Here is a 12695-nt window from a genome sequence, read left to right on the forward strand (position 1 = left end):
AGGTGATGCATTTTGGCAGAAGGAACAGGGAGAGGCAATTTATACTTAATGGCACAGTTTTAAAGAGTGTGCAGGGACAGAGGGACCTGGGAGTTAATGTGCATAGGTCCCTGAAGGTGGCGGGACATATTGAGAGAGTGGTTAGCAAAGCATATGGGATCTTGGGCTTCATAAATAGAGGTATTGAGTACAAAAGCAGGGAAGTTATGCTGAACCTTTATAAAGTGCTGGTTAGGCCACAGCTGGAGTATTGCATCCAGTTCTGGTAACCACACTTTAGGAAGAATGTGAAGGCACTTGAGAGGGTACAGAGGAGATTTACCAGAATGGTTCCGGGGATGGGGGATCTTAGCTACAAGGACAGGTTGGAGAGGCTGGATTTATTGTTTTCATTCGAGCAATGTAGGTTGCGGGGTGATTTGATAGAAGTGTACAAGATTATGGCGGGTTTGGATAGGCTTGACGGGGAAGGGCTGTTCCCACTAGTTGATGGGCAAGAGATACAGGGGGGATGTGAAGAAAAAATTCTTTACACAGTGAGTGGTGAGGAACTTGCTACCGACGGAAGTGGACACACTCACTGTTTACAAGGGGAGGCTGGATAGGCACTTGAGGGAAATAAACTTGCAGGGTTACAGCAGGGGAAAGGGACTGACTGGATTGCTTTACAGAGAGCTGGCACAGACTGAATGGCTTCCTTCTGTGCCATTATGACTCTATTCTTATTATGTTTTCATAGTGATTTGTTACAACTGTGTGGCTTGCCATTTCAGAGAGTAGTTAAGAGTCAACCACATTGCTATGGGTCTGGAGTCACATATTGGTCAGATCAGGTAAGGACAGCAGTGAACCAGATGGGTTTTTAACAACAATTTGATAGTTTCATGGTCACCATTACTGATACTAGCTTTTTATTCCAGATTTACCTAAATTTAAATTTCCCAGCTGCCATGGTGGGATTTGAACTCATGTCTGCTGGATTATTAGTCAAGGCTTGTGGATTATTAGCCTAGTGACAGTACCACTACGCTACCGCTTCCAACTCACGAACTATAAGGACTATTACTCTATCACTCCATCACTATGCAGCTCATCAGTGGCCATTAGCACAGGGTCATGCAGCTCTCCGCCCACTCCCAGACAGCCATCATGATGTCTTTATCTTAAGGCCATCAACTATGCCTTATTATTTAATCAACAAAGAAAGTGCACAGTTGCCTCCACAAAGACTGTAACCACCATCTGGTTCATGACGACTACATAGCCACATGCATCTACTGAGCACAGGGATAATGAGGGGCAGAGACTCTTTGGAACATCCCGAGGTCATGAAAGGCACTATATAAATGCAAGTCTTTCTTTCTGTGAGGAAAAACATATTGTAGCCTTTCTCTTCATTTTAAGGAAATTCCCCAAACAAGAAACCACATCAACAAGAAGTCTGAATAAAAAAGGAGCCTCAAAAATAAAGAGCGTAAACATTTTTCGAGAAAAGTCCAACCCAAGGTAAAGCAATAACTCTCTATATAATATCACAATGAAACACAGCAATTCACCGTTCAGATTCCAGCAGCAGCCTTCTTCAGCCGTTGGTCTGTTACCCTTGAGTTACCCGTGTTTTATAGAGGCGCAAGTTACATTGGCAGATGAAATCGAGGACTGATGATGTTGTCCTGGCCTAAGCCCATTACGTGCAAGGCTGCACCTTAGCTAGGGTGAGCACAAGTTATACCCACCCCTCCCCTGCTCCCTCACTACTGGTAGAATTTAGGGCAGAATTTTAATGGGACATAAAATTCATGGAACCTCCCCAGATTTCTATCCTCCACCCTCCTGCACCCACCCTGCCGCACCCACCCCCAATAGTGCCTCTGGGTTTATGCCCCACCAGAATTTCAGGGCCCAAGAAGTAAGTTTAAGAGCATAACATTGAACTTTACCATCAATTTTGTTTATTTTCGCTGACTTTTAAAAATATTTTATTTAAACAACGAATGCTAATGACCTAATTAAGAGAACTGGCTGGGAAGAACTACTGAGATTGACAAAGTTAGGCAGCTAATTAACATCGAAAAGATAGAGTCGTTACCCAAGGATGCTTCAGTGATTCTGTCATTTTATTACGTTAATTTAGCTTTCTCAGACTGTTGGACACTGAAATCATCTCCCTTCAGTTTCCCTGGTGATGTCATCAGCGCTCACAAAATATTGTCCCATTATTTAGCAGGATGTGAACACGGTTAATGTTTTGATCACCCGATCGCTTAGTCTCCTTGGGTGGTGATGATTCTTTGTAGTGAGCAGGAAATGCTTAGGGAAAGTGAAATATTCCTCCTAGTTCTCTTTGTTCAGTGGTTCCAATTTTTGATCTGACAATAAGCAGTCCAGGAATATTTTGTGGAGATCACCAGTAAAAGTGAATATTTGTTCTAGGAACTGCTAATGTATTCTTAAAATTGCTCAGCCCAACTGTTTCTGCTGTTTAAACATTAGTTTAGATCAGCCAGAGCTGAACATTTAAACTGTTTTACATTAATCACTATTATTGATGGCCTTATTATTATTCAGCATCAATGGTGAAACCACATAACAACAGGAGGAAATATTGGTAAATGAATCCACAGTATAAGCTACAGTCATAAGTATGGTCAACAATTGGGGTGAGAATAGGAATAGATAACAAACAAAATGATTGTGGATGGATTTTGGAATCTGGCTTCTGGATTCAGGAAATGCAATTTCCTGAAGCAAGAAACCCATGAAGTGATAAATGACGCTGGAATTGTTTTGGCCTGACAGTTATAATGCCTAGTTCATATAGCGTGAACATAGGCACTGAAGTTTTGTAAGTGAGATTTTTTTTATCTGCCATCGTATAACAACGCTATTTTAATCCACTTGCATGGGTTTCTTAACATGAAGAATGTCAGCTTATGTCATTATTTTATCTGCAGGTACTGAAGTTTACAAAATATAAATTGTAATGCAGACACGGGGGTAGAATGTATTGATGGGAGATTTTAATTTTCACATAGACTGGGAGAAGCAGAATAGCTCAAGTAGTAATGGCAATGAATTTCTCAAATGTATTTGGAACAGTTTTCTGGGGGCAATGTTAACCTAACCCATCCGGTGGTAAACTGATGCCATCGGGTGCAGCGCTGGTTTTGAAGTCAATGGAGAGTAATATTGGGCAGGGTATAAAACCGGCGTTCCACTTGATCCCGTGGGTTTCCTGTCCGGCAAGTTTGGTTAAAATTACCTCCAATATGTATTAGAAGTGACAAGGGATATGGCTGGACTGGATTTAGTGATGAGTAATGAACCAGAATTAGTTTACAGCCTGACTGTAAGGGAACATCTTGTGAATAGTGACCAAGATATGATTGTATTTGATACTAGGTTTGAGAGAGAGAAGCAAAAGTCACAAACCAAGGTTTTATATTCAAGTCAGGCAAATTTTGAAGGCATGAGAAATAAATTGACCGGAGTAGACTGAGCTGAGCTATTAATGGGTAAACCTACATACAAACAGTGGGAAATATTCAAAGAAGTATTTTGTACAAAGCAAATCCAATACATACCCCTAAGGGAAAAGACAATATCAAGCTAAAATAAAAGGCTTACACAAATGCAAGACAAAGCACAAACCCAGTAGACTGGGAGAGCTATAAAAAGCAACAAAGGAATACAAAGAAAGTCACAAGAGGTGCAAAAAGGGAATATGAAAAAACTTCCAAGAAATATCAAATCTATCAGCAAGAACTTTTTGTAAATACTGTATTATAGGAAAGGGAATAGTAAGGGGGAATGTGGGCCAATAAAAGACAGAAGCAGGTGATACTATAAAGGATAAAGGAAATGGCAGATTGTAAAACAATCCATTTACACAGTGGAGGAAGAGGACAAAATACCAGCTGTACAAGGGAATATAAAAATAAGTCAAGGGTGGACTTTAGTGCATTTTGTACAAGTAAAAAACTGGTAATGGGAAAAGAATGAAACTTAATATAGACAAATGTCCAGGACCTGATGGTTTCCACCCATGGATATTAAAATAAATTGCTGAGGAAATTTCAGATATGTTAGTCATAATTTTCCAAAGTTCTCTTGGTTCAGGAATTGTGCCTTTGGACTGGAAAATTGCAAATGTCACTCCATTATTTAAGAAGGGAGGGAGGGAGAAACTAAAGGGGCGATTTTGCCAGCCCTGGGGAGGTGGGTATGGAGGCAGGACTGCCAGAAAAATGGCAGAATTGTGGGGCGGGTGGTAAATCCACCCCAACCCGCCTCCATGCCATCTTCCCAGGAAGCAGGTTGCCGTCCCGCACCGGGTCCTGTCTCTTTAGAGGCGGGAAGGGATTAAAGCCCATTAACTGCCTGTTAACAGGTAGTTAACAGGCAGAAAATAGGATTATCCCCTTTTTGCCCTCACGTGCGGGCTTCCCGACAGCTCCAAAACCCTCCAGCTCAGCGAGGCGAGTACTGGGTTTGTGGGGGTCGGGGGGCGGGGTGCAAAAGTGTGGTGTGAAGGTTAGTGATGGGTGCAAGAGTGGAGAGGTGAGTATCTGAGGCAAGTGCAAAGTGTTTTTAAAAGTGTACTTACCTTTGTTTCTTCCTGCAAGCTTCAGTCGGTTTCTATGCGGAGAGTCTCACACCTCCGTGTTGCAGATGAGAGATGCCCGTTGCATTCTCAGATGCAACAAACATCTAATTTCTGTAAGAGAAAGAAGGTTGATGAGGTCTTGTATGCAAGACCTCATCAAGCTGCAGAGATTGTCACTGCTTGACAGCTTCACAGAGCTGTCAAGCGATGACAATTCATCTGTGAAAAACTTTTGACAGATGACACATCATACGTTGACGTGCTCTGCAACTGCTTTCCCTTAATTGGCCTGCTAAGCCCGCCCAGCAGGCTTAACAAGGTCAATCAAGGGAAAATAGCGTGGGTTGGCCACAAATCGATGGAGGCGGGACTGAAACCCGACAAGCAGCATTCCCGCCTCCAATGCACCTCCATTCACAAAATCGCCCAAGTAACTATAGACCTGTCAATTGAAAAATCAATTGTGGGAAAGTTACTGGTATCTGTCATCAGAGACAGTGGCCCTGATATTTACAGGAGGCGGGAAGGAAGCGGCGGGGATTATAGCGACCGGGAAACCCGGAATGCGGGTAACATGAAGGACCTGCCGAGTTTAATGTGGGACGGGGGAGATAGTGGGTTGTGGAGAACGATCGTGGGTCAGGGGGAGCTCGTGGATCGGTGGGGGGAGTTCGTGGGTTGCGGGGAAATCGTGGGTCGGGGGAGAGATCTTGGGTTAGAGGGTTGATCACAGGGTGCTATTGAGGAGATCGTGGGTCAGGGGGGATCATGGGTCAGGGGGGTGATTGCGGGTCGGGGGGAGATCGTGGGTCGGGGAGAGATCTTGGGTTAGGGAGTTGATCGCAGGGTGCTATTGAGGAGATCATGGGTCAGGGGGGATCATGGGTCAGGGGGGTGATTGCGGGTTGGAGGGAGATCATGAGTCGGAGGGAGATCGTGGGTCGGAGGGAGATCGTGGGTCGGAGGGAGATCGTGGGTCGGGGGATTGACCGCAGGGTGCTATTGAGGAGATCGGGGGGTCAGGGGAGATCGGGGGTCAGGGGGAGATCGGGGGTCAGGGGGAGATCGGGGGTCAGGGGGAGATCGGGGGTCAGGGGGAGATCGGGGGTCAGGGGGAGATCGTGGGTTGGAGGGAGATTGTGGATCGGAGGGAAATGATGGGTCGGGGGGAGATCAGGGGTCGGGGTAGATCATGTGTTGGGGGAGATTGTGGGTCGGAGGGAGATTGTGGGTTGGGGTTGATCGCAGGGTGCTATTGAGGAGATCGTGGGTCGGGGAGATCGTGGGTTGGAGGGAGATTGTGGGTTGGAGGGAAATTCTGGGTCGGAGGGCGATTGTGGGTCGGAGGGAGATTGTGGGTTGGAGGGAAATCGTAGGTTGGGGGGGAGATCGGGGTCGGAGGGAGATTGTGGATCAGAGGGAGGTCATGGGTCGGAGGGAGAACGTGGGTCGGAGGGAGATCGTGGGTTGGGGGGAGATCGGGGTTGGAGGGAGATTGTTGATCAGAGGGAGATCATGGGTCGGAGGGAGATTGTGGGTTGGGGGGAGATCGGGGGTTGGAGGGAGATCGGGGTCGGAGGGAGATTGTGGGTCGGAGGGAGATTGTGGGTCGGAGGGAGATCATGGGTTGGGGAGATTGTGGATCGGAGGATTGGGGGTCGGAGGGAGATCATGGATCGGAGGGAGGTCATGAGTCGGATGGAGAATGTGGGTCGGGGGAGATCATGGGTTGGAGGGAGATCGTGGGTTGGAGGGAGATCGTGGGTCAGGGGGTGATCGTGGGTCAGGGGGGTGATCGTGGGGTGTTATTGAGGAGATCGTGAGTCAGGGGGGAAGACCGTTGGTCAGGGGAAAGACCGTTGGTCAGGGGAAAGACCGTTGGTCAGGGAGGTGATCGCGGTGTGTTATTGAGGAGATCGTGGGTTGGAGGAGCAATCATAGGTCGGGAAGGGGAGATCGGGGGTCCGAGGGTATTGTGGGTCGGAGGGAGATGGTGGGTCGGGGGGAGAGTGTGGGTCGGGGGGAGAGTGTGGGTCGGGGGGAGAGTGTGGGTCGGGGGGGGAGATGGTGGGTCGGGGGGAGATGGTGGGTCGGGGGGGGAGATGGTGGGTCAGTGAAGAGATCATGGGTTGGGGGGTTGATTGCAGGGTGCTATTGAGGATATCGTGGGTCGGGGAGATTGTGGGTCGGAGGGAGATCGTGAATCGGAGGGAGATCGTGGATCGGGGGGAGATCGGGGGTGGGGGAAGATCGTGGGTCGGGGAAGATCGTGGGTCGGGGAAGATCGTGGGTCGGGGAAGATCGTGGGTCAGAGGGAGATCGTGGGTCAGAGGGAGATCGTGGGTCAGAGGGAGATCGTGGGTCAGAGGGAGATCGTGGGTCAGAGGGAGATTGTGGGTCAGAGGGAGATTGTGGGTCAGAGGGAGATCGTGGGTTGGGGGAGATTGTGGGTCGGAGGGAGATCGTGGGTCGGAGGGAGATAAGGATAAGGTGTAAGCCATTTAGGACTGAAATGAGGAGGAATTTCTTCACCCAGATAGTGGTGAACCTGTGGAATTCTCTGCCACAGAGGGCGGTGGAAGCCAGTTCATTAAGTATATTCAAGAAAGAGTTGGATATATTTCTTAAGGCTAAAGGGATCAAGGGATATGGGGAGAAGGCAGGGACCGGGTACTGAATTTGGATGATCAGCCATGATCTCATTGAATGGCGGAGCAGGCTCGAAGGGCCGAATGGCCTACTCCTGCTCCTATCTTCTATGTATCTATGAGATCATGGGTCGGAGGGAGATCGTGGGTCCAGGGAGATCATGGGTTGGAGGGTGATCATGGGTTGGGGGTTTGATCGCAGGGTGCTATTGAGGAGATCGTGGGTTGGAGGGTGATCATGGGTTGGGGGTTTGATCGCAGGGTGCTATTGAGGAGATCGTGGGTCGGAGGGAGATCATGGGTCAGGGGGTTGATCGCAGGGTGATATTGAGGAGATCGTGAGCCAGAGGGAGATCATGGGTCAGGGGGTGATCGTGGGTCAGTGGGGTGATCGTGGGGTGTTATTGAGGAGATCGTGAGTCAGGGGAAAGACCGTTGGTCAGGGAGGTGATCGCGGTCTGTTATTGAGGAGATCGTGGGTTGGAGGAGCAATCATTGGTCGGGAAGGGGAGATTGTGGGTCCGGGGGTATCGTGGGTTGGAGGGAGATCGGGGGTCGGGGGGAGATTGTGGGTCAGGGGGAGATGGTGGGTCGGGGGGAGATGGTGGGTCAGGGGGAGAGTGTGGATGGGGGGAGATCATAGGTCAGTGAAGAGATCGTGGCCCGGAGGGGGATCGTGTGTTTGGGGGAGATCATGGGTCAGTGAGGAGATTGTGAGTCGGGGGGAGATCGTGGATCTGTGGGGAGATTGTGGGACAGTGGGGAGATAGAGGTTCAGGGGGGAGATCATGGGTCAGGGGGAGATCATGAGTTGGGGTAGGTTGTGGGTTGGGGGGTAGATTGAGGGTTGGGGTGAGATCGTGAGTCTGGGATAATTAGTGGGTTATGGGGGAAATTGTGGGTTGGCGGGGAAGAAAGCAGGTTAGCTTTGGGGGTCGGAGGGAAGCACTCCTGCTCTTCCCGGCCCACAAGCAGTGTTGGAAAGACACTTACCTGCTGGATCTGGCCTTTTACAGCTTCCTTCAGCTGTTGTGTTTCATGAGCCCTTGAAATTCGGGACGCAGTCGTTAAATCTAAAAGACTGTTAAGATTTGAGGCACTCAGCCTCATTAACATATTAAAACAACTGACCCACCTCTCGAGAGCAGTTAAGTCAACGTAACGTTTGAAAGGGAGAAACGCGAAACAGCTACTAAGATTCTAGATTTGGGTAAGGCCGACTTCAGAGGGATGAGACAGAGATTATCCACAGTAAAATGGGCAAATCTGTGAATGGGTAAAATGACAGAAGATCAGTGGAAGATGTTCAAAAAGAATTTAAGTTGATAAAGAACCAGTTTATACCCCTGAGGAGCTCTGCTTGCCAAAGAAACTGCCATGGACGACTAAAGAGGTAAGGGGCAGCATAAAACTAAAAGAAAAAGCATACAAAATGCAAAAAATAGCACAGATCCTGGCGAATGGGAAAGATACAAAGAACAGCAAAGGGTTACAAAACAGATAATAAGAGCTACAAAAAGGGAGTAAGAAAGGAAACTTGCAAGGGATATCAAAATCAACACAAAGTTTTTTTTACAATTTTATTAGGAAAGAGAGTCAGGAGCAATGTTGGCCCCTTAAAAACTGAAAGCGGTGATAATAAGGAAATGGCGGATATATTTAATTATTACTTTGCGTCAGTATTTACAGTAGAGGAAGAGGATAGCATGCCAGAAATCCCAAGGAAACTAAATCAGGGACAGGGACTCAAGAAAATTAATGTAAGTAAAATAACAGTAATGAAGAAAATAATGGCACTAAAGAGTGACAAATCCCCAGGACCAGATGGTTTCCATCCCAGGGTTTTAAAGGAAGCAGGTAAGTACATTGCAGATGCCCTAACTATAATCTTCCAAAGTTCTCTCGATTCAGGAACCGTTCCTTTAGATTGGAAAATTGCACATGTCACTCCCCTATTTAAAAATGGTGAGAGAGGGAAACCAGGGAATTATAGACCAGTTAGCCTAGCATCTGTTGTCGGGAAATTGCTAGAGTCTATAATTAAGGATAGGGTGACTGAACACCTCAAAAATGTTCAGTTGATCAGAGACAGCCAGCATGGATTTGTGAAAGGTAGGTCATGCCTGATAAACCTGATTGAATTTTTTGAAGAGGTGGCTAAAGCAGTGGACAGGAGACATGTCTATGGATGTTATTTATATGGACTTCAAGAAGGCATTTGATAAAGTCCTCTTTAAGAGATTTTTAACTAAGGTAGAAGCCCATGAAATTGAGGGCTAATTGTTGACTTGGTTAGGAAATTGGCTGATCAGCAGGAGACAGGCAGTAGGGATAATAGGCAGGTACTCAAATTGGCAGGATGTGACTAGTGGTGTTCCTCAAGGATCTGTGTTGGGGCCTCGTATTTATTAATGACATAGATGATGGCATAGAAAGTCATATATCCAAATTTGCCAATGACACAAAGATAGGCGGCCTTATAGGCAGTGTAAATGGAAGCATAAAGTTAAAGGGATATCGACAGATTAAGTGAATGGGCAAAACTGGCAAATGGATTTCAATGTAAGCAAATGTGAGGCCATCCACTTTGGACCTAAAAAGGATAGAACAGGGTACTTTCTAAATGGTGAAAAGCTAAAAACAGTGGCCGTCCAAAGAGACTTGGGGATCAAGGTACATAGATCATTAAAATGTCATGAACAGGTACAGAAAATAATGAAAAAGGCTAATGGAATGCTGGCCTTTATATCTAGAGGACTGGAATACAAGGGAGTAGAAGTTATGCTGCAGCTATACAAAGCCCTGTTGGACCACACCTGGAGTACTGTGAGCAGTTCTGGGCACCACACCTTAGGAAGGATATATTGGCCTTGGAGAAAGGTTTACCAGAATGATATCCAGACTTCAAGGGTTAAGTTACGAGGCGAGATTATACAAATTAGGGTTGTATTCCCTAGAATTTAGAAGGCTAAGGTATGATCTGATCGAAGTTTTCAAGATATTAAGGGGAACAGATAGGGTAGATAGAGAGAAACTATTTCCACTGCTTGGGGATTCTAGGACTAGGAGGCATAGTCTGAAAATTAGAGACAGACCTTTCAGGAGTGAAATTAGAAAACACTTCTACATACACAAAGGATGGTAGAACTTTGGAACTCTCTTCCACAAATGGCAATTGATGCTAGATCAAATGTTAATTTTAAATCAGAGATTGATAGCTTCCCGTTAACCAAAGGTATTAAGGGATATGGGTCAAAGGCAGGTATATGGAGTTAGGTCTCAGATCAGCCATGATCTCATTGAATGGTGGAACAGGCTCAAGAGGCTAAATGGCCTACTCCTGTTCCTATAATCTGTAAGGAATTAGCACACGCTAGCGGGGTTGGGGTTATTGTCTCTGGTCAGTCAGAAGCCTCTGAGCTGCTCCAGGGACCCCCGTGTGGTTTCGAAGCGCTCCCCTATTCCTGGTTCTGACCGCCGGACTTATTCGGTAGCGATGTAGACAGAAAACGTGACTCGTGGTTTGGGTGCAAAACAGACCAGTATTTATTGAAACAAAAAGAAAGAAACAACTTAAAAATCGATACAGCACAGCTTGTGCCTGGTACAGCACTTCTGCTTAACGCAGTACACTCAGTGTCCACTAGAGTGCTCCTTGCTCAGTGCAACACTACTTTAAATACAGCACTTTAAAAAACAGCTACACAGTGTTTACCACAGCACTTCTCTGCTAGATACAACACCTCCTTTTAATACAGTTTTAAATACAATACTTTAAATACAGCCGCTTAGTGTCCACTGGAGCACTTCTCTGCTCAGTGCAACACTCCTTTATTAAAATACAGCACTTTTAATATAGAAACACCTTGCTCACTACAGCACCTTTGCTTAGTGGCTTTTACTTAAAACAGCACTTTAGTACAGCTACTCTCAGTGTTCACTAGTCTTATCTGCTAGTGCAACACTGTTACTTAAATAGGGGAGGAGAGAATGGACACAACGAGGGAAGATTGACTAAAATCACAGTTCTAACAAAATTCCCACTTAATTCCCATCCCATACCTATTCTAAGTTGCCTTGTAAAAGGCCAGAAAAATATATGCTCACCAATGAAAACGCCTTCTCCGTGCCCTGCGATCTTTGATCTTCACTGCCCCGAAGTAAAAAACACCCCAGCATTTTAAAAGTAAACTGCTGGAGTGCCACTTCTTCCACGTTGTAGAGGGCACAGAGGCGAGGCCACAGAGAGAGAGATGGCTTCTGAGAAGCTATCTTTTATACCCCAATTTGGGGCCGAAATGTTCCCGCCCAGATCCGGATATATCTGGGCTAAACAAAAGGGATCCAAACTGTCCCATTGTCTTGTAATGGGTTTGGATGAATCACCCATTCATTTAAACTGTTTCCAGTTTAAATGTGTCCTCATTGTCTGTGATGGCTTTGAATAAAGTTGCAGTTTAAATGTGTCCGTTGTCTGTGATGGCTTTGAATAAAGTTGCAGTTTAAATGTGTCATTTGAATAAAGCTGCCGTGGTTTGAACTATTTCCTTGATTGCTTGAGTAGTGTAAACAGCCATGAAGGTATTATAAACAGAAAGTCATTGTCCTTGTGGTCAGACTGAAACCAGTCTCAAGTGGTTAATTCTTTGTGTAGCAGTTTCTGTAAACACATCGATTGTCTCTGCAGGGAGGGGAAACTCCCTGAACTGCCTTTGATTGGCAGTCTGGTCAGCCATCTTTGATCTTCACCTTTTTCACAGACACACACACAAGCTGCCTTTTCAAGTCCTTTGTCTTTTGTCATGTGGTCTGGCAGCCATTTTGATCCCCTGGATTTTTAAAGGTATATACCCAGGTATTCTTTAATCAAAATTAATCTTCAGAACTGTAGGAAATTTCAAAATTATTGTGAAATCCTACAGTCCCCCATCGGATACTGAAACTTGCTTGTAGTATCCTTGCCAAAAGTGAGCAATAATTTCTGACCCCCACAAACAACCTTCCCTTATACTTATCTAAATCTATCTTTGATCCCCCGACACCTCCATCTCCCCTGCCCAGAGAGAATCATAGTACGGCAGGCATCTATCGACAGAAAACCCAAAATTAATTAAATAATCAATACACGGAGTGGGTCCAATGCCCCTGCACCCCTTATATTCACAATAAGTCAAGCATGGAGGGGTCCTACGCCCCTGCACCGCTTGTAACATAATTTTAACATGATACAACATCTTTTAAAGGGATTGTCACCCAGCCAACATATCTGCTAAAAAAACAGATGGAAGACAAGCGAGCTTCCTTTAACTCCAAACAAGCAGTAAAATAATTAACAAGTTCTGTAAATTCTTAGTCTTAAATTGTATTTCCAGCAGCAGTTTTTTAAATGTTGTGGGCATCTGTTTCCTACAGACCCCTTCCTTCGTGGACTAGGGGTGCTT

The sequence above is a fragment of the Somniosus microcephalus genome, chromosome 5 (assembly GCF_052327205.1).
Source record: "Somniosus microcephalus isolate GS21.2 chromosome 5, FLI_Smic_1.0, whole genome shotgun sequence".
In the NCBI taxonomy this organism is placed as follows: Eukaryota; Metazoa; Chordata; class Chondrichthyes; order Squaliformes; family Somniosidae; genus Somniosus; species Somniosus microcephalus.